This window comes from Cygnus olor, chromosome 2 (assembly GCF_009769625.2).
Source record: "Cygnus olor isolate bCygOlo1 chromosome 2, bCygOlo1.pri.v2, whole genome shotgun sequence".
Classification (NCBI taxonomy): Eukaryota; Metazoa; Chordata; class Aves; order Anseriformes; family Anatidae; genus Cygnus; species Cygnus olor.
The window spans coordinates 99601069-99626221 of record NC_049170.1 but is presented as its reverse complement, the minus strand read 5'-3'; the positions used below and the strand labels follow the sequence as shown (position 1 = coordinate 99626221).

Sequence of the window (25153 nt, the reverse complement as noted above, 5' to 3'; positions counted from 1 at the left end):
TGAACCCAAACATTGACTGATGGTGTCCATCTCATTGTTTTCAGTCTCATCAGAGTGTAGTCTGTACAGCCTGGAACATCTGCATTATTGTATAATGACACTGGAGGTGCCTTTTCATAAAGATGGGGCTATACACGGATAGTGAAAAGAGGATTAATAGCAGCAAGGAATCAAGAGTCTTTTAAAGAATCAAATAAAGATTTATTTATTTTTAAATAAAATCAGTCTCAGCCCTAGCCAAGTTTAAAAGCAAAAAGATATAGTCCAAAGTAACAATGCTTTAAAAATCTGAGTATCATCTTAGCACTGCTGTTATCTTTCTACATCCAATTTATTAAATGTTTACACAAAAGCTGTAAGAAATATTTTTGCTTTATAATTTAATTCCAAAAACTTTTTAAAAGGCTTGTAGAGAAAATCCTGTAACACACAAAGTTAATGCTACACTATTAAACAAAACAGGCCACAGACTCCTCTTGCCTTAGGAACCAAGCAGCACAGCACAGCTCTGTTCACACTCACGTGTCTGCAGTGTCTTCCTCTGCTCAAAATATCCCCGATAGCCACATCCCAGCTTCCCACTGGGAACAAATCCCTCATGGTCTCAGGAGAACTATGCCCAGCCGACAGCTGAGAGAGGGCTCATCAGCAGGAACCAAAGCACATGTTGCTGAACAGTGTAAATGCTAGTACTCAAAGGCTGTGTCTTGGACTCTTCTTATTAGCGAAGGCATAATTAAAGATTTTTTGCATCACCCAGTATTAATGCAATACTAATATGTCCCAATCACTCACAATCAATGCAATGAGTCTAGACTAACATCCATTACCAGCTTATCCATCTGTTTATTTTCTTGAAAATACTTGATTTTTTTTTTAAATGTTACACTTTACTAGTTCTATTGGATGTTTTTTTAGCACAGCAAATATCCAGATGATGATATATTTTATTTTCATGTGCTTGTTTCATGGAGGGTCTTTTAATCTTTTTCAGGATTTAAGCAGTCATTCTACATTATCCTCTCCAATTCGATTTTTTTAATCCTTGATTAGCATGGAACAATCTCTCCATAAGTGAAAATAAATTCAATCAAAATGAAGAGTTCCTTCAGTGGGAGAGATTTTAATAGTGTTCAGGGAACTCAGACAATTGGCATTGCATTATTTCCTGGCAGTCTCTTGCAGTAAGCCTAGAACACTGCCATAGGGAAAGTGTTCACATATTTCTGGGATTAACTGGAGGTGGGAGAGAAAGGAACAAGGGGAGCAGCAGCAAACCAGAACATGCCAAATTCTTTGTAATAGAAAAAAATTGGTCAACAACATGCTATTGCTATCCTTTGTTAAGATGACTTCACTGTGGTATTGCTAAGTATTCCCATCTAAAACGGAAAAATAAAATAACATTAAACCAGTGATGGACAAGCTAATTTTATTTTATTTTTTTCCTCCATGAAGAGCAGCCATTTGAAAATACTAAGCAGCACTGACAGCATTAATTTTAGTGTGTCACAACAAGGTCAATATGTTACTAACTTTACAATTCTTTAGGTAATAGATGAGATATGTTGAAGCAACTTTTGGTTCATTTGGTATTAGCCTCATTATGGCTTTAGCTGGCACATGGGATCAATATTTCTGAACATTACATTATTCCCAAATAGTCAGAAGGACATATTGTTTATTTGGCTGCCTAGTGCTTTCTGACACAGGAGCCTATCAATTATATTATGGTATGAAAACCATTGCCAACTAAAAGGACTCCTAACAGCTCCTGTGGTGTGGTTGCTTCAGAGTTGATTATTCAAGAGCAATCAAAATGTTAAACCTAGCAAATAATATTTAATGTGGGGCTGGTTACTATTGCCATCTTTTTTTCAGCTTTGCAAGTCTACTTGCCATTGACTTTAAATATTTATTTTTATGGGGTATTGCAGGATTCCCTAGAATCTACTTGATTTCTGTTGCCAACAGTTAAAGCCTTTGGCAGAAATTATCCATTTAAGCAAATACAGCAGCTAGGCAGGAGATGGAATTACATTACTTTCTTACAGCTAGTTATGTTCTTGCCCAGTGTGTCCATTATTGTCCAGAAGCTTTTATAAGCACCATTACCCTAGACCCTTTAGAAACTGTCTGAATTGCAAGGTTAAATCTCTCAGCTGCACTAAATCTCATTTCAAACAACCTCATTGTTATTACATATGCATCACTATTACAGACACTCATTGTGCATCTATAGTTAAAGCTGAGTTGTGGTTCCATAACAAATATCAGCAGCAGAAATTTGATTTGCATTCAGAAACGTCTCCCTTCATCTCTCCATTTAGGTTTGTAATAGACTTTTTTTTTCCTTCTTAATGAATCATTTTAAACAAAGAAAAACTTTCCTGAGTTTAGAATTTATTTTAACTATAGTACGAGAACCTGAAGAAGCCAATGGATGCCACAATAATTTAATGCATAAAGAATCACAGAATCATAGAACCATCTAGGTTGGAAAAGAGCTTCAAGGTCATCATGTCCAACCATCAACCTGATCTACCGAGTCCCATTACCAAACCATGCCCCTTAGTGCCACATTCACACTTCTCTTAAATAATTCCAGGGATGTGGACTCCACACTTCCCTTGGCAATCCATTCCAATAATACCCAAACTAAACCTGCCCTGGCACAACTTGAGACCATTGCCTTGTGTCCTATCACTTGTCACCTGAGAAAAGAGACTGACACCCTCCTTGCTGCAACTTCCTTTCAGTTAGTTGTAGAGAGCAACGAGGTCTCCCCTCAGCCTCCTTTTCTCAAGATTAACCCACCCCAATTCCCTCAGCCACTCCTCATAACTTTTGTTGTTTATATACACACACAGATCACACACGTCCTTGCATTTTCTATTTTGAAAATGGAACAGAGAAGTTTCAAGTATATCTTACCAGCTGAATGATTCCGTTACTAATAAATTGACTGCAGTATTAAACCTTGCTAGGTTGGCACTACTGAACTGCTGTTCAGGGAAACCTCTTGGGGAGCAAAAACCATTCTGTGGGATAGCAAAGACAAACGACCTTTAAAGGTTAAATAACAACATTCTCCAGTGTAGCTGTATTCCTTGCTGGTACAAAGCAAACTTCTGTTCATATCAAACTTCCCACGAATAGCTGTAAATGGATGTTTTCTGAATAAAAGAATTCATTTTTTGAGCTACAGAGTATCACCACAACCACAGTGGAGATTTTGGCTACAAAGCCCCCCTGTGTGTCAACTCCCAAAGTGGACAGTCTTTCCATTTGTAAATCAAGTCTACAAACGAGAAAGCTACCTCTTCTTTTGGTCCACAATCAGTTTTCCTCTCTCTCTCTCTCTTTTTTTTTTTTTTTTTTTTTTTTTTTAATGACACAGCAAGACATTTAACACAGTGAATTCCTCAGGGTAGGTAATCACACACACAGGTACAAATGGCATCTACAAGACCTTTCCCTTTCAGCCACAGCCACTGATGCTACAAGCAAAGATTTGCATCAGGTTAGGCAGAATCCCTAGGAGCTTTTAGGTCTTTCTGCAGCTACCCCATGGGGGCTGGAAGGGCTCACTGCTTTCCTTACAAAGGGTGTTAAACATGAAGATAAGTAGCATAGTCAGGATGAAAAGAAGAATAGACAGAATAAGTTTACTACAGAGGTATCATGACATAGCCTGCATGAATAGTCCTGAGAAAAGGCAAACATTTAGACAACCTGGAAAATGCAAAGTGTACACAGCACATAAAAATCCAAGGCATCTTTGTCAGGTACAATCTGAGATGACAGAGCCATGAAGATGGAATCAAAGAGAAATGAAATTTTTTAAGAGACACTATTCAGAACAAAAGTGAAGAAATTCTTCTCTTGCTACTGTGAAAACCAATAATTACACAAGGAAGGCCAGCTTAGGGGAAGGAGAATCAAATAATTTGTTCCCGTGAATCAATGTGGTTAGTTTGATTTCAGCAACAAAATGAACTTTAAATACAGAGATAAAAAGACTTTTGCACATACTGCAACAGTTTGGCCTAGTTATCTGCTGAGTAATGTGTATAGATGAAGTATGAAAGAATATTTCCACTACTTTAAAATGAAGTCTTTCTAAGGAAATCTCTCGCTTAAATCAGACTGGAAGTTTCAAGGCTTGCCTTAATAAAGAATTTTGGTGCAAGTGTGAAAATTTGAAAAACACCTGTTGCATTTAAATAGAGAGAACAATCTGCATTTAAATGCATTATTGGGCATTCAAAAACTAACAAGCAAAGAAACAAAAAACATATTGAACTTTTTTTTTTTCCCCCCTGACCTTTTGAACTTTATTATAAAGTTTCAGGTATTCTATTAAATTAGAGGGGACTAGAAATAGCCCCTGGAAAACACCTAGGTCACTCTCCTGCCCTGAAGCAGAATCAATTATCCCTAAAGAGAGAATTTGTCTTGAATATTTTTCTTAAAGTTTTTCAGAAACCAAACCGCACACCAGCCGTCATGTATACCACTGTTTTGCCATCCCTTTAATATTTTTTTTTTTGTATCCTGTGTACCAGGAATCATCCTAGCTATCCCCTTTGACATTCCAGGATGGAAGTATGCATCTCTTCCTTTCTTTGAATAAGACCCCAAGTTGGGTATCAACGTTTTTAATCATTTTTAATGCAACTCCGACAGTTTGGTACACCTTGCTCTTGTTTTCAGAGTCCGTGACCAGTGACAACAGTCTTTCCAAAACAAAATACACTTTAAACACAAGAACAAAGCATGATTTAAAGAAAATTTGAAAAAAAAAAAAGATTTAGAAGATCTGAAAATGATCATAGTACTTCTAACAACACCTTCTTTTAAAATGCTGCTAATGAGATCTTTATGTTAAGGTTGAAGTGAGTTGCAGTCCTTGGGAGCTACTGGGGCAGCTTGCAGCTGGGCTGGAGGCAAGTAGGTAGAAAGCACAGAATTAATGAACCAGGAATATGGTCTCATCTACTTTCAATAGCTTTAGTAGTTGGTGTCTTCTGTAATTATTTTCCATTCTTGTTAGTTTTCCAATAGACTTAAATCAATACCTAGGTCAATATTATCCTTATAGCTGATATTAGATCTTATACAGTCACAGAGTAATTTCCCTTATTTAAGAATGTTACTTGGTTATGATAGGCCTGTCTCACTTCTGCAACATCATTACCAATGAACAGCAATAATAAAGGTCTACAAACCTTAAAAAAAAAAAAATGTGTTTAATTCACTCCTCCACTTTCCAGCCTCTATGGTTGTACATAATACACACTGTGCAGAGTGGTTTTCTAAACAGTGGACTGCCAGTAAAAGATACTCTCATCATCAGAAAGGAAAAGTTACTAAATTAATTGCTGATTCAGTTTACTTCTGTATTTCCCATTCTTGGTATTTTTTTTAGAAAACAGGATGTGAACATCCTGCACATCACCATCTCAATTCAACATAAGAATTAAGAAAAGGTAGTCCACAACTACATCAAGACCAAACTATACTTTCACAATCAGACTTGTTCTTCTTTCTAGAATTACTCTTCTCCTCTGCCCTCCTTTTATCTCTCCATCGTTCCCTACCAGCACACTGAAATGCACATAACCTCCCAAGGATAATGTCTCTGTTCCACATCAAACACAATATTGCTTCTGCCAGTGGTTATCATGAAGAGAAGCTGGCCTGTTCAGCCTTGCAATATTATCAAGATTTAACAGACTATGTACAAACTCTATTCCTCCTACCTCTGCCAAGATTATTAAAAAAATAATTGTACTTTACTTCCCTGTCCAAAAGAAATTGGTAGACACTTGCAAGACGAGGCTTTTTTCTTGCCTCCCTTCCTTTACTAAGATCACAAGTGTCTCCTCCTGGAGTAACATGGGTTTAAAATCCATGTTAACAACATGTACACATGGTAGGTAATGATGAGGCAAATGACCGTTACTGGTAGGTTTTTCAGCCTTTTTTCACAACTTCATTCTGCCTCTCCTTGGTTTTATTTTACTTGTCTCAAGCCAAGGGAGGGAAACAACACTTTCTGAAGTCTCTCCAGCTGCCCACTTCTATGATTCTACAGAGGCAATTATGCTCTTAGGAAGTGGTCCAAAGTCAATTATAAAGCAAATAATCTCTAGCAATTCTATGGGTTTTATTACAGTACATCATTTTACATAACAGAGTGGTCTTGACTAACTTACTGCGTACTTGACTGAAGCAGTAAAAATAGATTGGACATACTATTGTTATTGATAATTCCTCACTATAGCAATAATATTTATGTCAAGATATTGAAGGACATTTCATTTCAGTATGAAAACAATGCAATAACTTCCATGAATAGGCATGAACATGCCCCTTTCTCACTCCTTCTTGGACATACATAAGTACCATTTCACACAACAATTTTTAGAAGGTAGGCATTTACTCCAACAAATTCCATTGTTAAGCTTACATTAGTTTCAAACCCTCATTGGAGTGAGGAGGACTCAAAAAGCAGTAGATGAGGGAACCTAAACACTGTATCAGAAAAGGGACAAAACCACAGTTTTAGTTTAGACAATTCAGCCCAACCAATATGAGATGGCCAATCATCCTGCATTTACATGACTGATTTACAAGGGAAATATCATGCTACTTTTCACATTGCAGTATTTCTTATGCACCTGCTCTGGCCCTTTACAGCCTACTGATAAGAAGGTATCAAAAAAAAAAAAAAAAGAAAGAAAGTTTACAACATTAACCATATAAAAACACCCTAAAAACAACTCCCAGGCCAGTGACTTTCTCAAGACACAAATGAATGATAAATTTGTATGACTGAATGGTCACGAAGTCCTTCCCAGAATCTATTAAGACAACATCTGTTTACTTAGAGGATGTAATTAAGCAGTTTGAGAGGTCTAAACTTTCCTCCTTTCAGAACTGGAGTAGAGAGAACTGAGCAATGACACACCACAAACCCTTCAGGACATCACTTCCCCAAAGGGCACAAAGTCCATTTGAAAATTCCAGTCTTCCAGTACCTGTCTGCTTTTATCTACAAAAGATGGGAGTAAAACATTGTAATGAAGTTCATAATCTTAAACTATTTTTCCATCTATTTGTTTGTTTTTCAAAAATCTTATTTGACTTTCACCCCACCTCTCACTCAACAAGACTGAAAACAAAACCGCAATACAACTGTGAAAAAATTTCTTCTGGACACCAAAACATAATCCATACCAGCTCATGACACCAGGTCATACTCAATGCATACTCTAAACACAAGTCACCATCTGCAGCACTATAGAGAGAACAGATGGATGTATTAAGATACTTTTGCAGCACAGAGGAGAAAAAAAAAAAAAAGGTAAATTATTCAGGGAGAAAAGCCATAAGGTACTGCATTCCCCTGGATGCCTACTGAGCTAGTTTCTCAGCATGGGCTCTGTTTTTCTACTGGGATTAGCTGGATTCTTCTGTGCAGTCAGGAGTAGTCACAACAACATATTAAAATGAAAGGACCTTTTGCAAGCACATGCTTTTCCCTCCTGCCACATCTCTTGCAATCAAAACCATGTTTGCCTGCCAGCTGAGATGTAGAGAACATTTTGAAGCCAGTTGCAAAAGAAACCCTGGCTGTATATAGGGTAATAGAGATGAGATTGGATGAAACAGCATAACCCATGTCATATACTGCTAGAAATGAGGCATCTTTAGAGATGGCCATCTGTATTACAATACTTCACTCAATATCAAGGTTTTCCTCTACATCTCATGTGACACTTGAAGAATTTTTAACACTCTTATGATATATAGTGAGTTATATGTTGTGCATTTTAACAAATGCTACAAAAGACAAATAAAGTTTCCTATATATGGAAAAACTGTAACCTTTAATTAAGACATCTGCCTTTAGAGTATAGAAACACCAGTGAGGAATCAATACAATGTACAGCATCTGTTTTCTTTCTCAGCTTGAAACTACTATTCCCTCAAAATGGGACTGACAAGCTCACAAAGACTCCTCTGGAAGGAGGAGCAGATTACTTCTGCTCTGGAAAGTATGCTGAAGGATAACAGCTTTTTAGATCAGAATAAGGCATGCGGAGTTTTTGGCAGAAAATGAGACCGAGTGGGGAAAAAGCCCTCTACATAGTAAAGAGATTCAGATGTTTTTGAGAGGAACAGGAAAGAAACACACCACAAGGCCTTCTTGGTGGACTACACACAAGAAGGGCACACAGACTTGCTGCAACACAAAAGACATTAAACCTCACAGGTAGGTCCAGACAGAGGAGATGGGAGAGAACGGAAGTTATATGACAAGCCTGTTTGCTTTTCTTACCTACTCTTCATAAGGATCTTTTAAATAAAAGTTAAATAGTTAAGTTTTCCTCTTCATAAAACCTTTTCTAAAAATATTTTTTAGAATTATACAGTTCAGGTTGAAAAGGCCACAGGAGATCCCTTGTTCAGTCTCCTGATCAAAGCAGGCTTAACACTGAATTCAAACCAGGCTGTGGAAGGGTATTGTCCTTTGAGTGTTCTTTGAGACACTCACTGTAATGAAAAATAGACTCACCTCAGATCAATGGCTAAGTATGGATTCTCAGTCAGTGGAAAAAAATATTAATACAAGCATAAGATTCAGGGGAAATGCAGTGGTCTATTTTCCTGTAAAGGTAATAAATACCATTAATAGGTGAAGTTTCCTTATTTTGGAATAGGAATTGTTTTCTCACCTCAACGCACAACACTTTTTTTGTTGTTGTTTTGTTTTGTTTTTATATCACCTATGATCTATCTCATCTGTGATACATAACTTAACACTAAAAGTCCTCCTGTTTCTGTCTAAGGACTCTCCATTTTACCATGACTCGTACCAACCAGATAAGTGGTTTCTGATGTTTCACTATAATTTTACAGATGCAACAATATACTTTATGACTGCCTTTTAAAAAAAAAAAAAAAAAACTTGTTGGAACACACAACTTTGGCCAGAACTGTCAGATTCATTCTTTCAACAATAAAAGCAAGCTTTTGGAAAGGTTAGAAGAAACTGGTCAAGGGGCTTTCAGATTAAAGGCAATTTAAAGACTGCTCTGATTTAAAATGTTTTGCAAGATATTCCTTTTTACCTGTACATAGAAATCAAACGTTCATCAAATGCTTGAATGGATCTTCAAAGTATTTTAAGATAAAGGTCATTATGCATTCCTCAATATACAATACCAATCAGTGCTGCACGTTAGAAAAGGGAAAGATTACTAAATAAGTTATGGGGACAAGTTTTCCAGACATGCTCTATACTACCATCGCATTCATCAATGTTTATCTATATTATTAAGAAATAGCATTTATCAGATCTTGTTTGCTTTTAGTCATTATGTGGTATGAATCAAAAAATACGGAGCAAAAGAAATACATAGAACTAGTCTTCACTCCCATTCTTCTGTTAACAGTGACAGCTAACCACCTGCAAAAAAAACTTCTTGAAAATTATTGCATCTGCATGTCCCAGACTCACAGCAGGAGTATTTGTTAAGTTGATTGCCTTTCAAAACAGTGACTTCAGACAACTGGTCTGTCACCTCGCTTGCATTAGACAGGCAACTAACAGGGCTGCCAAATAAGCTAGAATACACAGCCCTTGAGGGACCAAGTTCAAGCTTTAAGTTTTCTTAGTTTCTAAACAGGGTTCATAAAATAAATAAATAAATAAATAAATACACTCTTTAGTTTTTCAGCAATACATTTTGATTAGTTTATGAACCAACATGAGTACTCAAAACTACAGAGAGAAATTTTGTTGTCTTATTTTCTCATGTAGTAGTTCACTGAATAAATGCTCTTTCTCCTAGTTGAAGTGTTCATGGATAAGACGAAACACATGGTAAGGGTCACAACATTTATTTGTTGGTGACCAAAATAAAATAGCATTCTTCTAAATTCAAGAATATCCTGGTCATTTCTGAAGAGATCAGGCAGGTTTTATGGATTTGCTAATTGTTTCCATGACGGCTTCACTTCTGGTTTCCACAGCCGTATGTTCCTTTTCATTGCCAAGAAGTCTATTCTGTTGATTTCTAGATAAGCTCCATTTTTTCCTGTCACACATTTTAAGGACTGAAGCAGCAGAACAGCTGGGATATCAATGGAGCACTACGTAGAACAGTGGGAAGGTAAATGGAGGAGCAGCAGCCAGCAAACAACCAAAAAGTGATGGAAAAACTTGGTGAATCACTTCTTTCTTAACTCAGCACTAACCTACATGATGGTGAACTGACAAAGTACTTATTTATAAAAACATACATGAGATACTGAATCCAGGAACTAAAGAAGATAAACAGGCTCTTTAGATTTCTTAAAGACATACTGTCCAGACCAAGAGTATCAATAAAATTTGTCTGTGCTTTAGAGTTTACTGCAGGATGGTCAGGAACCAGAAAAAAAGAAATCACCACCCACATCCGTACTTCACAGAGTCTCTATCATAATATGCAAAGTGTCCCCTATTACTCTTTTCCCAAGATACAAGCTAAGGATTATTTCAAGGGACAAAAACCTCACCAAACAGCAGAGCCAAATACATAACTTGCAACAACAAGTTGCAACATTCATTGCATATACATTTGTAGTAACTTTTAACAGAAGCAAAGGTGTTATAACTAAGTAGTTTTAAGTAAAATATTGTTCTTCCTCATTTAACTGTAACAATAGATTTCAGCTTTTTTGATGTTGTCAGAATGTTTGAAAATGATAGGTAGGTTTGTTCTATTTTTACCATTTCTTCTGGACATTACACTAAAGTTGAGGGTTTTAAAAATAAACACAAGGTTTACTACTAAAACCTTCAAGTTCCTGTATAGAAATGCTACTGTATTCTTTTTACACATCGTTACATGCCCTAACCTCTTTTGACTGCACCAGTAGAGGTTACTGCTACCCATCTGATGGATACCTTTCTTCCTCCTCCTCTTCCACTTTCAAAGAGAAAAATGCATCTGAAGTTTTCCAGGTGCTGTTTTTGTTAGCTTTTGCTTTACCTTTAAGTGTGCAGTGAATAGCACTGAAACATGCAAAGCTCAACTAACAAATCACACTTCGGTGCAAGATTATACAGGATAACACATATATATACAGATGGTTTTAATTTAAGTGACATTCCATTCACACACTGGTTTTCTCATAGCCAAATACTCATAAGATCCCAGTAGTCCATGCAGGATGGCTTGTGGTGGGTGACACGCAGTTTCATGGAACAGCAGCTACTGAATTCTTACTGGATCCTTCATGGACTGGCAACCTGGTGGGTTTTGGATGCAACTTTTACACAACTTATGACTTCATAGTGACTGAGAACTTTTGCCTCATAATCCTGTGCCACCTCTGAGTCACTGAGCGATATACTGCTAATGTATTCACCCTTTGTGTTTCCTCTGCTAGCTCTGGCCTGCCCTTTGTTTTAGGCTGTCTTGTGTGTCCCTAGGTTGAATGTTACTGAAAAACTGCATGCAGATATTCTGTGATTTTATAAAAATACCAATCTAAATCCCATTGATACATCTCATTCTTTTATCCATCCCTTCTTTCCTTGTTTCTTCTGGTGCTTTCACACTCAAACATTCCCATTCATACTTCCTTTATACCAACAGTAACATTTCTGTTGCGTATTTCTACAACCTCTTCACCCATTACACTTCATGCAATGCTTCAATCATATGTCTCTACTAAGAATCAATGTCATTCTTTCAAGACTGGAGTCCTGAAACAACGAATTAAAAGTGTCTATCATATGTAGAAGCAAATATGAAATATCCAGAGACTCAGAATGATGCTAAACCTAGCTATAGTTCTTAACAAAATCACCTCTTTCAAGACCATAAATTCATATATGCAAAAAAAGGTTATTGTAAATATAATCACCTGGCCATGTGATGACCCTAATACCTTGATTATCACTAGGTAGGCATTTTTATCTTTTAAATCACAAATAAATCACACTCAGGTGTCCTCAAGGTTATCAGACAATCAAAGGGAAATAAATGTTTGACAAGAGTTCTCAGTTTTATTTGCATTTTGTGTGGCTTACTGTTTTTCAATAGCTTAAAAAAAATCACAAAAAAATCACCAAACAAGTGCAAAACATTCTCTAGTGCCTCACTATGACGCTGTGACAGTGATAAGTTTGAAGACAGTTTTGCTGCCCCAACCACCCGCAATCCTGTATATATTCAAAAAAATAATTTGCCCCTTATTTGGACCAATGAGAGATCATTTCATGCATAAACATTCTAAGATAATTCATTGGCCTACAGAGCTAATACAATCACCTGAGTCAAGCAGTAATGCACAGTGTGTTTTGTATGCTTTGATTTTCAAATGAGGGTTAAATAATTGCAGAATATTATAGTAACTTTACTCAAGTTATTTTCACGTACACATTCAAAAGACACAACACAAAATAACCTCAGACTTGTTTATAAGCAGATCATTATTTAAAAGGAAATAAACAACAACAACAACAAAAAAAAACTTCTACAGGCACTAGATAACCCTATCGTCAACCTGGCAATCCTCAAAGTCTGAAGTTTGAGGCCATAGTACCACCTCTTTATTGACAACCTCAGTGACAGGACAGAAAGCACTCTCAACAAGCCTGTGAATGATACTAAATAGAGGGCAGCAGTTAACATACTGAAAGGCAGGACTTACCTTTCAGGGACCATGAATATCCTGCACATTGAAAAAAATAAAATGTTCTACATGTTTTGTGTAGCAAATGTGATGCTATAGAAAATTCATGAAGTTCAACAAAGGCAATGCCAAACTCTGCATCTGGAAGCAACAGAACAGACCGAGGATGTCTGACTGGGCAGCATCTTTGAACAAAAGGACCTACTTGTCTTGGTGGACAAGAAGTAGAGCATGAGTCTATACCATGGCTTTGCAGCAAAGAGGACTAACCACATACTGAACTGTCTTAGAAAGAATATAGGCAGCAGGTCAAGGGAATTCCTCTCAATTCAGCAATTGTGAGACAGCACCTGGAGCACCACCTCCACTTTTGGCCTTCCTGGTCAAGAAAGACATAGGCGTACTATAGTAGGTCCAGCAGAGGACCATCAATATCATTTGGAGCCTGGACCATATTGTTTGTGAGAAGGGTCTGTGAGAGCTGGGTTAGTTCAGACTGAAAAAGAGATTGCTAGAGGTGTGGGGTGAGGTAGAAAGTAGAGCAGAAGATGGATGGAGCCAAACTCCCCTCAGACACACACAGTGACAGAATTAGAGTCAATACATACAAGTTGCAACATGGAAAATTTCAGTTAAGTAAAAAAAAATAAATAAAAAAAATTAACAACCCACATACACACTTTGTTCCTTCCAACCTAAATGATCCTATGAATACAAAAGAACTCTATGCAATCATATCATCCCCTGTAGTCCTATTCATCTGAATATAATCTGGCATAAGAATACAGGCAGAAAGCTTTGTTTGAGAACAATAATAATTTGATTTTTAAAAAAGTTACCCAATTTCTGTCAAACACATTTGGATTCATAGCCATACTACTTTTGCGGTAGCTTAGTTCTTTTCCAGATATTTTCCAAAGTCCGTGTTTCAATTTCTACCATCTTCTGCCACACCTGCAAGATGCTTTCCTTTTAACAAAAAAAAAAAATAGGGAGGAAAAGAGGTCTTATTTAATGAAGACTCCAAAGTTAAACTGAATTTCGAGGGGGGGGGGGGAGGGGGGGGGGATGTCCACATGCATCTTCTTATTCCTGAACTTTTTATGAATGCTAACTAGTTGCCCACTCAGCTGAAAGGACGAATGCCTCCATTTCAAGAATCTAAAGCATGTATTCTCTCTCACCAAAGGGCTCTTTTAAACCACAGCACAAACATGGCAGAATCTATTAACCTGTTATTGAGAACCTGTTTGATGACATTTTTGATGTTGATTAGTTTTCCCTTCTGTTTTAAGCAGTTAGAGCCCGCTTCAAACATCTGAAATTCATCTAAATCACAAAGTCACGATAGTTGCATACTACTCTTTCAATAAGCCACTGTTATTAAAAAGTAGCAACAATTAGAGCCAGTAAATATCTTTAAGAGGTGCTTTCACTCATAGATAAAAGTCTTAATTACAATATGTTTCAATACCCACCTTCTTGACAACACAGATTTGTTGATTGAGGAGCTGTATTTAGCAAGCATATCTAGCTTCTCAGTATTCATATGCATAGGTATGCCTATACACAACAGAAATTTTCTATATGCGTTCCTTAATCCAATTCTCCCAAAAGCCTATCTAAAGCTTGAAGACCTTTAAAAACACCAGAAAATATCATGCTGAGAATACAACCAACGTTGACAAAAGCAAACACAAACAAAACATGATGTACCATCAACAACAGTCAACGTACTCTTACTATTGCCCATATCATGCTGGTCCAACACAACAATATCTATTCTTTATTAAATTCCTATGCTATTTAATATTTAATAGGTTGTGAAAAGTTTTACTTGAATAACAACCTAAAACTGTATGAGAATTGTATTTCTAAAGCCTTCTAAACGTTCAGGCCAAGAAGGGAAGTTAAAATACTTTAAGTTAAAGTCTTAAGAATTTTAAAAGGCAGTAAAATAAATTAAATGCCTACTTGTAACTAAAATTCACTGAAGTTGGGAACCTCCTTCCCACCCTTTGGAAAACAAAATTTGTAGCCCCCTATACAGCCACTGAGTTTCCAGAAGAACTCAGTGGCAAAGTCAGCCTTCCTGGAAGTGGAAACAACTACAGTCTACTTTCAAAATTGAGGACTTTAAGTTAAAAAATAAAAAATTACAAAGTCCAAATCAGAATTCTTTCTAATTTTAGGACTAACCCAAATGCCACTTCCATTATGCTGCCCATAAGTATCTGGCACAGATTTAGAGAACGGTGGGAAAAGTCTATCTGAAAACATGCCAAGACCAAATCTAGTCTTAAAAAATCTTTAATAATTTTAAAATTTAGGTCTATGCCTTTTGCCTTTATATTTTAACACATCTAAAATCTCTATAAAAATAAATCTAAAATTAAACAAACAAAAAAAACCACAAATATCCAGTTTCTTCTCCCCCATCCTCCCCCTTGTTTTATTTGCTGGCTTGTCTGATTTATGGGAGATTTTTCAGCTGCTGTTACTGTGTTCTGACTCTTAGGCTCTATAAAGGGCTGACATCCAACTCTCTCAGCAAAGGTCACTCTGAGGCAGGGATTGGGAAGTATTAGAGAGCTTACAAGGAGGAAGAGATAATGACAAAATCCAGCATTTTAAGCCCCCTGCCATAACCCTCCCACAAGATCCTCAATGCTATGAGGGTGTTTTGTTGTGGTTTTTTTTTTAACCATTTGTTTTTCAATCAATAAAATATTTATTTACTTATTTATTATATATTTTGCCTACAACTCTTCATAGCCGGCTTCAGCCTTCTGGATTGCAGCTAACAAATACAAAACAGATTAAGAAAAAAAAAAAAAAACAACCTCAGCCTGTAAAATAATTTCTACACAAGCCACTTGGTTTACAAACATCTTTTATTCTCAGAATGCACAATCACAGGTCAACAGGAAATAATCATGTTTTAACTTTTAGCATCCCAACGCATCTAACGTCCAAAGGAGTATCAAATGTGCCTACCAGATATATGTCTAGATCTGCAGTTAAAACAACTTCTCTCCATGCATTTCAACAGGTATGCTTAATGGATTTGCAATAGGGGCAAAAGTGAAGCAAAAGCAACTGAAGATGCAAAAGCCAAATTCCAAATGATAAACCTTCAGAATTCAAAGTGCTAGAAAACAAACCGCAGCAGCATTTGATAAGCTACTTGTCTGAGTCAACAAATCATTTATTTTGGAAAATATTCAGGTCACGTGCAGATAATTTGACATGCTTCCCAACTATAATGTATGTACTAGTTCTCTGAAGTCTCTATAGTTATTATACTAGTGACATATTTATTTTTTTTAATTACTGCATATGGCTAGCTATACAGGGTATTACAGAGTTCCAGTCAACAAAACTGCCTTTAGGGGATTTTAAAAGGAAGAAATTGCTAGCTCATTTTGGTGAAGATAATAACGATAAGCAGTAACATAGAGTGCAGTGCTGAAACCTCCAAAATTCCAGATGGGAGTCTGTCTGCACTGTCAACCAAAAAAAATTCCCTGGTGTGTCAGGATGGGTCAGAGGGCCAGTCTGTACTCCACATCCAGCTACTGGCAGGAAAACATGTTTTTAGAAATGCCAAGTTTGAAAGAGCTATGGGCCAGGCTTGATTGCTTCTGGGGGTCTTTTCAAAAGACATTCTCAAACTCCGCTACTTCCTACTTGACCACAGAATGTGCCAGTAGAGATAACATACAAAGAAAATACTTCTCCAACTCGCATCAATATTTAATTGATGTTAATCAACGTAAACAATAATGTTTAATGACATCAAACAAGATTTAAAAAGGAAGCCAATTCATTTTAAAATCCATTTCAACATAACCTCAGGTTATATATATCAAAATACCTTAATTTAAATTGTGTTGCTATTATATTGCAAAATTAAGCATGAGTAAATTTTTTATATATCAGAAACTTGGATCTTTAACACTTCATTTTTCCTTTTGCAATTTTAGAGTTAATGTAACATTTTTTGCACTTCTAATTGATTTCTTTAAAGTATTCATAAATCAAAAGACTCATTCTTAGTTTAAAAATGTTGAAACATGCTTTTATCTATAGCTATTTAGTCATATCTCTGCATGATAAGATTTCATATCAGGTTATCATCAGTTAGAATAAAAGCAAAATTCTGATATAATTAAAGCTATAGATTTTCCTGCATACCTTACTAGGCAGAAGCTGGCACAGGCAAATACTTCACAGGAACTTTTTTCTCCTAATTCTCCATCTCTCTTCTCTCTTCAAAGAGGTTCCCCTGAGAAAACCAAAAGCATCAGTGAAAGCTTTTACCTCAGTTGGAATTTTCAGTTTCTCCTTAAATTGTAATGCCATTGTATGCCAAGCACATCGGGGTATATTTGATCTATGATCTCAGCATTAGTATTCAAATTAAGGCCTGTGCACAGAGCAGGAAAATATTTATTGAATATTCAGTCACATATTTTAGTTACAATGTTTGTAGCTCTCATATTTTGTTTTTTCATAAATAAATGAGCAGTGATTTTGCAAATATAAATGCTCATAAAATCAGTATTTGTTTAAAAAGAAAAATGTGTAAAGGAAGTGATTCCCAACCATTAAGTATTTTTTGCAAAATTCAGCATTTACAGTATGCACTGCATCAGTCCACTACCTCATATTTCACTCATCCTCAGTGGATGAGTTCTAAAGCCAGTTAATATAGTACGAGTGGCAATCATTGCCAGCTAAGCTACCTGCCACATTAATTTAGTTATGTGAGTTATCAACTATGCTTATATAATGCACTGGGTGTTATTTAATCTACTGCCCCACACGAGGTCCTCACTGTATTTCTGCCTACAGCTATCAAACCCTCAATACCATATTTCTAAAATTTGGCCAAAACAAACTTCTACAGTGTAGTGGGTTTTCATGGCAAGGTTTTGGTAGTGGGGGGCCATAGGGGTGACTTCTGAGAGAAGAATCCAGCAGCTGCCCCAAGTTAGATAAGGGCCCTGCTGCTGTCCAGAGCCAAACCAATAAGTGATGTTGTTTGTGCCTCTGTGAGAGCATATTTAAGACAGGAGAGAACAACAAAAAAAAAAAACTGCTGGACACAGCAGCTGGGAAAGTGAAGAGAGAGAAGCAGCCCTGCAGACCCCATAGTCAGTGCAGAAGGAGGGCAGGAGGTGCTCCAGGCCCCTGAGCTGAAGTTCCCCTGCAGCCTGTGGAGAGGCCCCTGGTGGAGCAGGCTGTCCCCCTGCAGCCCATGGGTCCCACATGGAGCAGATCTCCACGCTGCAGCCTGTGGAGGAGCCCCCGGTGGAGCAGGTGGATGTGGCCTGGGGGAGGCTGCAGCCCATGGAGAGCCCCCGCAGGAGCAGGCCCCGGGCCGGAGCTGCAGCCTGTGGAGAGGAGCCCATGCAGGAGCACGGGGTCTGGGGGGAGCTGCCACCTGTGGGGGATCTGTGCTGGAGCAGTTTGCTCCTGGGGAATGTACCCCGTGATACAGAGCCTTGTTGGATCAGTTCTTGAAGAGCTGCTGCCTGTGGGCAGCCCCCGCAGGCTCAGTTCGGGAAGGACGGCATCCAGTGGGAGGGACCCCACATGGAGCAGGGGCAGAGAGTGACCGTGAAGGAGCGGTGGAGACAAAGTGTTAGGAACTGACCACAGCCCCCATTCCCTGTTACCCTGCGCCACTCAGGGGGAGGAGGTGGAAGAAGGTGGATGGCAGGAAGGTGGTTTTAGTTTCTTTCCTTTGATCTCACTTCTCTAGCTTGTTAGTAACAGGTAATACATTTTACTAAGCTCCCTCTTCTGAGTCTGTTTTGCCCATCATGATAATTGTTGAGCGATCTCCCTGCCCTTATCTCAACCCTTGAGCCCTTTTCATTGTATTTTTCTCCCCTTTCCCTTTGAGGAGGGGGAGTGAGAGCTGTTGTGGTGAAGTGGTGAGTTGTGGTGTTGTGTTGTGGTGAGTGTTGTGGGAGTGAGAGCTGTTGTGGTGGAGCTTAGCTGTCGACCTGAGTAAAACCACCACATACAGCTGACTCTGAAGGAAAGGGGGTAGATGAAATGAAGTGTGGCAAGGTCAACTGAAGGTGTATGGATTACTTACCAACACAGTTACAGCGCTGACAGTAGTTCAAGGCTATTTTTAACACAATTTGAAAAATGCAGGAAAAGAAAGGGGAGAAAATGAGACTATTAAGCCAAAAAGACAAAGGACAGCAGTACAAACATCCTCAGCTCTCATGTTCAGATGTTACTGATTCAGATGTTACTGAATGCATTCACACCGGGAATAGAACTAATAGCACTCTTGGGTTCCAAGAGTCAGCAAAAGTCAAGACGGCTCACAAGCAACATGGTTCTCTCCTTGAGCAGTTCTGAGGTAGTACTACTACTGGCAGTAGCAACTACCGAGGCTCTCTGATGTGTTAGTGGATTACTGAAAATGGAAGAAAAATATTCCAGATTAGAGATGCATAATCTCGTTCTAGATGTAAGCAAATTGTTTAAACAATGATAATTTGGTTGATCTGCAGGTTTTCATTCAAAATATTTTCATTAATTTAATCCTACTACATAATTCAATTTCCACAAAGTTGCATACCTCACCATAACATAGTAAACATGAAAAAAACCTTTATAATACATTGTGGCCTTAAGACATTTTCATCCAAAAAACTGTAAACCCCTAAGTACAAAAATAGCTTTCTCTAGGTAAAAGCAACAGACGGTTTTACATGTTAATAAAATCCAAAATAACAAGATTATTAAGAAGTGCCTATAACTTGAACCTCTTTCAGGATGCTGTTGATCTAAAACATATTTCTACCAGTTCCACCTCATTATTCTACCAATACTTTTTCCAGTAATGGGTGAAAGCTTTTATATATGCCAACTGAAACTTCTTATTTTCAGGTGCAATGCGTAACACTGACCTCTCTGCCAAAACCAGCCTGCTCATACAGGCCCTTTCTTCAATAAATACAAAAGATACTTGCAGATTATTTCACAAACATTTATCCAGTGGTGAGTCATTGCTGCCAACTGGGCACACTGTATTTCTCAGAGGAACACACAACAGCACTGTTGTGGTAGGCTGAAGGGAAAAGACTTATTTTCATTACAAAGCCTTTCTTTCCTTTCACTCTGTGGAAATGTATAGTTTAATATTAATACAGAATGCATTTTTCCACTGACCGTCTCTTCTTGCCTCCAGATTAACACCACAGACATTTTTTCCTGCTCGTAATATCAATTACCTTTCACACAGCAGCTGGTTCTTCCATTTATTACTTATCCCACATACAATTCTCACAGCCATTTTGTTAGAAGAAAAATAAATTCAGGCAAACATATCTTCCAGTAAACTATTTCAATCTTAGATCAGAATGGTTATATACAGGTTATTTTAGGTTAAAAAATATTCATATTGATTTTTCAAATTGGCTGCTAAAAGGAAAAAGAACATTAGACAGATGATCTGATCTTGGCTTCCAGGGACTTGCTATACAAGCAGATTTGCTCCTTGATGGCTAAAAAAAATCCATAGTTAATTGTTGCCAATTGAGACAGTCCATAGCTACTGATTCATAAGTATTTACTTTAACCCTGTAGTCCAAGTGAAAACAAATATGATTTTTTTTTTTTTTTTTTTTACCTACAGATGTATGTCTACGTTTATTTACCTACACAGAGCAAAGGAGATGTCTTACACTAGGTGTCAAGTCTGGTAAGAAATTAATAGAAGATACAACATTAAAGAAAATAGTAAAATTAAATTAAGAATATTGCCATGAAATAAATTTCAAAATTGTGATTACACTCTCAAGTGCACTTTCCCTTCCAAGAAGGTACAATATACATATTAGCACATCATGAAATACTTTGCACATACAGAATCAGAAAGATGTTAATGACTAATGCTCACAAATTTGAAAATTTTGTCGTTACAATATATGTCAAAATGCCTAAAAATTATGTCAAAGAACAAGTAATATGGAAGTCACCTGAGATGTTCTAGGCAGCTGACTGTTGGGGTGGGAGAGGTTTTCAACACATATATCAATATCAGATTGTGCTAGGTATCCCATTCTCTTCACATGCATTGGCACTGTGCAAACAGTCACACAAAATGATTCTGCAGGGAGAATTTTGCATACCTGTCCCGGTACACATCTAACTAAGCATCCATGCTCCTATAAATAGTGAAAAGTTAGTCTTTAATGCATTGGGTTTAACTTAATCACTTAACACTTAACCCACAGACCTCCGAAGAATGCTTCCTTCGAGTTTCAAAGGCTTTACATTAACTAATTGCATAAAATTTTTCCACATGCCTTCTACAGAAGTACTAAATATTGCCAGAACAGACCTACAGGCACTATGGCAACTGAGGATCTAAACATATTTCCAAATGAAAATTATGTTAAAGTTGATATTAATTGTACACATTAAATAAGAGTAAGGTATCTTTTAGAGTATTAATCTCTGTAAAGGAGTGCTAAATTTGCTGGATTCTAGATATGTTAGTTGTGAAAGTGCATTGTTAATGCGCCTGTAAAACGCAGTGTTATCCATCTCTGAAATTCCTGTGACAGAGTACTCTCTTCCTCTATCAAGGACGATTCATCAGTTATAGAGAAGAATTTTTAAAAAGATAGCATTATTACTCTATAAAAAACAATAATTTGCAAATGCAACTGAACAAATATCTGTGTGAATTTTAAAAATTCTCGATACTCCATTAAGATCACCGGGACATAAAAATGGCCTGACAAATACTAATGTTCTGAAAGGGACTGTGTTTAAATTGATTTTAAGTCAAAATAATAAATGGATTTCCTTGTACATTCTAAGAAAGCTCCTTGTGCATCTGAGAGTGGGAACGTGATCTTGTGTAAGAAATAGTACATTTTTTGAATGTGAAGAAACTGAACCCCTACTTGAAACAGTCTACTCCAACCACATTTAACACTATGAACAATATGATTTATTTTTGTTTTACGTTCTTTTCTCAGAATTACGGTAATGCCAAGTTCTGTTTCGAAGTTACAGAATTTATCTAGCTAATAGAGAACTTCAAAAAGGAAAGCAGAAGAGAGGAAAGAAAGGACCAAATCCTGTTACTTTACAGTTCTTCATCCAGAAAAAAAAATTGCTATGTGTCTAGATTTTTATGGCTGTTGTCAATGTAATTTCTGAGCTTCTTACATATATTAATTGATTTGTTCTCCAGTAAAAGCTCCAGTACAGAAAAATAAACTGCCGATTTACAGAGAAAGAGCCACTTCAGAGATGAAGTGACTCACCCAAGATCACACAAAAATACTTTGGGCAACACTGGAAACTGAACTTGAATTCAGATGTACATGTCTCATTTGTGAAGTCAGTTTCCCTTTCTGGTAAGAATGGAGATGACAGTAGCTCATGCAACACTGAATAGTTTACATGCATTAAATCTCAGCAATAACCAAAGAACAACCCCAGGACAGATCTATCCATACCCAGCCAGGCACTCCCCTCACCAGTAGAACTGGAAACAATCATCCTGAATTTGCATCTGTATCAGAAAAGAGTTTACAAAATTACTACATTTACACATTTTGCAGTATAATTTGGCTGGGGGGGAACACCACAAACGTGTGTATGTACAGCAAGAAAAACATTTCACTTTGATTTGATTAATAGGGGACCAAAAGAAATAAATTAGATGGAGGGCACAACCATGCCATTTGTGTGTCCTCTCAAACACAGCTTTCTGCTCTTGCAGACCCAGGAAATTTACAAAAGATAAGCCCAGAAGACTATGTAGACTGCAAATATGCCACATTTTTTTTCTGCTGGTTAGCACACTTAAAATGCCTATCCTCCTAAACTTAAGAAATTCTAACGGCAACAAAGCTGTTCAGAAACTGAAAATATGCTGGTATTGTTGCTGCTGTGAGCAGCAGCAATGCCTGCTCTTGAGAAATATCCTTTTAACCTTGAAAAGGATTGATGACTTCATGCAGTGATGTATGGGGATATCCGCTCAATAGTTATGAGCAATCGCTTCACCTTGCAGGCTATAGCTACCAGTAGAGATGCATGCAGTTGCAGAACCTAGTTAATCACTGTGTAGTCTGAGCATTGGCTGGATTTATAACCACAGCTCTAACAGTGCAGTTGAGTACAGTTTTATTATTTGGGGAAACTGTATCAAAACTGTGTCAAAATTAGAAGTTTTCAGGAAAAAATAAAAAAATAAAACAAAGATGAGGTTCATTTATGGGCTTCTGAAGCCTATCATTTAGAATTTTGTTGCATATAATTTTAATCCAAGCAAACCTAAAAACTACTACCATAAGACTGAAAAATAAGCATGCTGACAAACTCTGTTATATCCATGACTTAGGTGTAAAACATCAGACTAACCATCCACCCAGCAGTGCCCCAAAGTCCTCACAATGTCAGTTTGACTCCTCTTTAGCAGCTTGTTACTTTTCCATGTAACCTAATAATCAGCTGCTCAGGACAGCAAGAAGGTGGCTCAAGGAGCATAACAGAAGCATGAATACAGAAGCTAGCAATGAAAAAGGCAATGAAAATTACATTAGTGCCCTAAGATGTCAGAGAACAGCATATATTTCAGCCTTCGCTCAGAACATCAAGTGTTTAACTCCTTAAACTGCTGAAAGTCCTCAAGTTTTTCAGCCAACTATCTGGGAAATGTTCTTGTAAAATGAAAACCATTACAAACAAGAAAAACAAACAGGAAAACAAAAACCCACAAAACAATATTCCAACACCCACCTTACGTTTTCAGTAGCATCAACAGACAGGGTCATGCAAGTTGATGTTCCATTTCTTCTATATTGATACAACAATTCTCTACTCCTCTACCCTACCCAGCACTAAATAAAAGCTACAGATAGAATCACCTTTGTTCTCTATTTTTATTCAGCAGCCTTAAAGCCTGCTGCTTTAGACTTTCCTGGCCATATCTTCTTTTGCGACTTGGACATTTTTGCTTTTTATACTACCATGTACACAACGCGCCTGGTGCATCTGAAACATGACAGAATCGTTGAACATCATAAAAATAAGGCTGTGTATGCACTTCTGACCAAGAAATCCTGAAGAACAAGGTGCCATTGTAGGGAGTTAAGAATTGCCCAAGATTTTTCTTTCTACAAAGCACTATGGTTATAGAGCAACACATTACATTTCATGTCAAAATAACACCAGCAGACAACTGAACCATTCTCAAGCAATTCTCCAGACTGTTGTGCAACTCTCTACCTAGATGGCCTTCACAAGAGAGCACAGGTATAGATCACACTGACTGTTAACGCTCCAAGTAACAGGCAGGACAGGGTAAGTGGAAGGGACAGGAAGGAAAATGTGGATGCCAATTCAGCAGTGCTCAAGTAGTCTGCGTCCATATGTATATATGTATTTGTCTCTGCAAGCCTAAGGAAGATCAGTCAAACAATAAGGGAAAGACAAATGCTTTTCCCCACTATAGATGGCACTATCGGCTTTAAGTTAAGCACAAAGGGAATATTTTTTTCATTACCACCATGGACTCCCAACTTTCCTCTGACTCTTTATGGTCAGCAATTGCCTTAGCGTCAGGGCTCAAAAAGCAGAAGTGAAGCTGCAGAGCTGTTGAAAATACATGAGCCAGAGACAGGGACTAAATGAATGAGTCCCATGTATAATGCGTGAGATTTGACAGATCTGTGGGATCTGCTCCTAAATGATTCACAGCCCTAAGAAAACCAAGCATATGGTTCTTCAGATACCTGCTCTTGAAGGGTTCTTGCAGTCATTTTTTGTCTCAGGGTGGAAACCAGGAGAGGGAAAAAAAAAAAAAAAAAAAAAAGGAAGAATTAAAAATTCTTTCATTCCAGTTTACCCTAAAACAGAACACACACACGAGTCCAAGCTCATCTTGCTTTCAGAAATGTGCATGAAAATATGTATTGAAATATGTATTTGAAATTTAGATTACCTCTCCTCCCTGCAGGAGCCAAGCCTTAATTCAGCATTAGATTTGATGCATTTCTATAACCCCTTATTGTTTTGGGATCGATCTCTCATTGCTTTGGCTAACCAAACACTGAACCTGCTTCTCAGTATCATCTTCCTATCACAATTCAACTGATAAATACAAAGCCGCATTCAAATTTGAGGGACTTCCCAGATAAACACTTGCTTGAACACCTATTCAGAGACCTTGGGAAATTATACTAATTATACTCAAAGTGACCACTTCTCCCCATCTACAAATTTAAGGAGTTTAACATTTTCATTAAAAAGGGGAAAACACGATAAGTAAGCAGAATAATGAGTATTAATTCCTAAAGTGTAACTAACGCCATAAAATTTCAGAGTTTTTCCCTCTGGGGAAGCAACTGTTCAGCCAGCTGGTTGCTTTCCCTTCACTTCAGTAACAATCATT

At 37.4% G+C, this 25153-nt stretch overlaps 1 long non-coding RNA gene across 1 annotated transcript in view; it reads right to left on the bottom strand.

Moving 5' to 3' along the window:
• Positions 1-11319, bottom strand: part of LOC121066299 — a 37424-nt gene extending 26105 nt beyond the window's left edge. The window contains exon 1 of the long non-coding RNA XR_005817648.1: positions 11184-11319. This is a non-coding gene — a long non-coding RNA (uncharacterized LOC121066299). The remainder of the gene's footprint in view (positions 1-11183) is intronic.
• Positions 11320-25153: the final 13834 nt, after the last annotated feature.